This window comes from Lolium rigidum, chromosome 6 (assembly GCF_022539505.1).
Source record: "Lolium rigidum isolate FL_2022 chromosome 6, APGP_CSIRO_Lrig_0.1, whole genome shotgun sequence".
Classification (NCBI taxonomy): domain Eukaryota; kingdom Viridiplantae; phylum Streptophyta; class Magnoliopsida; order Poales; family Poaceae; genus Lolium; species Lolium rigidum.
The window spans coordinates 16,493,498-16,496,908 of record NC_061513.1 but is presented as its reverse complement, the minus strand read 5'-3'; the positions used below and the strand labels follow the sequence as shown (position 1 = coordinate 16,496,908).

The 3,411-nt window shown below is 37.1% G+C and overlaps 1 long non-coding RNA gene across 1 annotated transcript; it reads right to left on the bottom strand.

Annotated features, from left to right (window-relative positions):
• Window positions 1–498: 498 nt before the first annotated feature.
• Window positions 499–2,346, bottom strand: LOC124665442. Its single transcript, XR_006990559.1, has 2 exons — window positions 1,408–2,346; window positions 499–821 (listed from the first exon to the last, which is right to left on the bottom strand). It is a non-coding gene; the product is annotated as an uncharacterized LOC124665442 (long non-coding RNA).
• Between the last annotated feature and the right edge of the window lie 1,065 nt (window positions 2,347–3,411).

Genomic DNA, 3,411 nt, shown 5'->3' with positions numbered 1-3,411 from the left:
CAATTTAGTTTACTCAAACTACAAATCATTTCATTGATTTCTTTTTTCATCATCTCTTCTCTAGTACATACCTAACGCTTGGCTGGCTGTTATTATACTTCATAGTCACCCCCTCCACTCCAACAAAAAAATCTCTATGTGGTATGGCAAGTATATATTTCTGGTGTCCTATTTAAAATATGTACGACACAAAGTTGTTCTGCCAATCAAGTACATGGTACCTCGGAGTTGTTTCTAAATGCATATGCTAGAAAGACACATCTCAACAGAATTATGTTTTCGATGAACATGTGTTTCAGTTTTTTATCTAAATATGATAAGATTGATGATGGTAGTTTTTAATCTCATGTAACAATTCTTGAATGAGAACAATATAACCCATATCACCTCTTTCCTTTGAATAACCAAGGAATCTAGAAGAATACATGTGACTGTTGCAAAAAGGTGCATATTCCCATAATTTTAATCAGTCTATGTTAAATAACATGAGAAAAATAATATAAAATACACATGAACATTACACGATATAATTGAGTATTTGCATTATCTGTAAAAATTGCACGAGTTTCCACTTTCCACCAAAGAATTAAACGGAAAATGAAAACCGCATGGTTTTAGCACCACAGAGCAGAAGTAAAAGAAATTCCACCACATCAGCGAGAAGGAAAAGCACAAAATGTGTGTAGTCACCTGACATCACCTTGAGGTCAGTCTCGAGCATGCAACAGCAAATGGGGCACTACCGCTTTGCAACCTCAATGACAATCTTCCTTCACTTTGCCGGCCACTCACCCTTCATGTTGCCGCCATTGACAGTGGATCTGCCTTCGGCACACCACATCAGCCCATGCATTTGTACCGATTCCAAACATTTTAATTGAATTATAGACATTAATCAAATATATTTTTCACTACTCGCCACCAAAATTTGATAATTTTGGGCATCACTTGAAGTTTTCCAAATATCTATCAAGCAGCCCAAGGATACAACTGAACCAGCGAGCAAAACAATATATCCTCGCTAGTTCTAGGTAAATTGAACACTGAAAATAGTCCAGATTTCTCCCCGAGCCACGCTCACATTATCTTCATGTCTGTCTAGACGATCCTATAAAAATCACATACGAAGCTGATTTGTCATAATAAGGCGTTTGCAATTTGCAAGAATCATTGTAGAAGTTTGCTGATGTTTAAATGAAAATTAAATATAGAACTTGATTATATGACATAGCTACGGGTGTTGCACTCAATACTGCTCGGTTATTCCAGTTCTAGTGAATGAATCGAACCATTCACCGATAGAAGACCACAAGGTGTTTCTCAATTAGTTTCATTAAGAACTAAAGACAACTCAAAATAACAGAACATTAAATTACAATGACAGGTAAAAGCATTGGACATATTTACCCATTGATGGTCAGTCTTATTGAACTTCTGAATCAGAAACGCTTTGAAATCCATCTGACCAGGCGGACGACCAATTCCCAGATGAGCCAGACTATAATTTTGGTCCACAAGAGGAAAAGGAAAAGGAAATCTGAATTGTGCAGTTGTCAAACCATGTCGTCGTGCAATTGCACTGCAGTCCAAACCATACCTACTGAACTTGACAATGACCGCGCCATCACAGCTAGCACGACCATCCTTGTCACTTTCCTTCACCATGTCACCGCCACAAGCCATGCCAGAGGTGTCACATTGCGCTGGAGCAGCTATGGAGCTGCTGCTCCACCTTTCACTGTTCGAGAAGCCATGGTAGTACTATCAAGTTCAACAATTTCACCCTTATGAACCTTGGTGCCTTTGATGAGCTTTGTACCATCTTTTTACCCCGATAAAAGAAATTTTGACCCTGAGCTTGGTACCATCTTTGCCAGTGGTATCCGGGAATAAAAACAAGAATGATATTGCAACCCAGGGAAGCAAAAACCAATTCTCATCCACCGAAGATTAAGAAATATCCCCATGAGTATATTTGAGTTGCAAGGAAATTGATTTTGACACCTAAATTCTGATAAAGATGGCAGGTAGTGCAACTGCTTTGCCATGGGGTTGTTTAGTAGAAAACTTCATAATAGTAACTGCATTTGTCTGGTAATCTCCTTAGTTTTATCTTCTTTCTTCAAAGAAGTATTAGAAATTTGAGTATGCTAACTGCATAATTTTTTATGTACATGTAATCTAATGATGCTATTATTTTCTAGAGAAGATGTTGTCTCAGTTAAGCTGTATACTGTAGTTGTTCTTACCAGTTTGCCGTCACCTTCTGATATGGACTGTGCAGCCATCCTGGCTCATATTGAGGTCACTTGTGATGCGTAAGTAGGACTTAATAAAAGACTGTTTAGTTTTTTGTTAAACAAATGCTCCTGACTGGGAGAAAAAACTTCCTACTCAGAAAAAGAATTACATCGGGTTTTTTAGGGCCTAAATACTGTCAGATAACTTGAACACCAATCAGTAGTGCAAATACCAATTTGCATTGATTATATAACAATAATATATGTTGTTATAAGTATGCATTATCATATGGTAGCACCATTGTTTCGGCGATAAGTACATGCATATATCATGTAGTACTCCTTAATCAGCACCCAAATTCATTTATTCACATATGGTTATTATGAAGTAACAGTATTGATCATACCGTTCGGGAAAAAAACCTTAACTGGAGATGAGCAAGTTAGTGCTGAAGTCATACACAAAGTGAGTGCAGGAGCTCATTGTTGATCATTCACAGAAGGTGGCAATAGACAACATTCAAAGCTTCTTAATTTTCCAATTCAGACAAATGTAAAATTTCTGTCAGTTCTCTCCATCCTTCCTAGCTTCTTTGTCATGCTTAACTTTGCTCACTTGAGGTCCTCCTTAGCTAAAACTGAATGTTATATCCTATAGTAAAACTGACCTGCAATGAAAGTTTCCTCTTTGGTGAATACATACAGTGAAAATAGGAAAGAAAATACACCAATGAATCTGATTAAGCATCACATCAGCAAAAATCACATAGAGAACATTGTTGAAAACTTGTTAGGAATTTAAATTTGGATATTCGGATACCTTAAATGGTAGGAATTTGTCACAGGAGATAGGAAATAGTGGAGTTGGCACAACACAACCAAACATTAAATTTAACCGAACAATAGGAATGGATAAAAGAAACACTAAGTGGCCTGACAAAAAAGGGAATTGTGATCCCACATCCTTTTCCCGTAATGTGCAAAATATATACTTACCAATCCAAAGCATATTCAACATAGCAGTGGCCAAATTAGATCCTCTTCTGAGACTGAATCTACGTGATGAGCTGGGAAAGCATCTCTAGAAAGTTCTTTAATAAATTGCATCATAGCAATCTTCACAGTACCTACTTGCAGATATAAATAAAGGGAGCTGCTAATAGCAGCACAA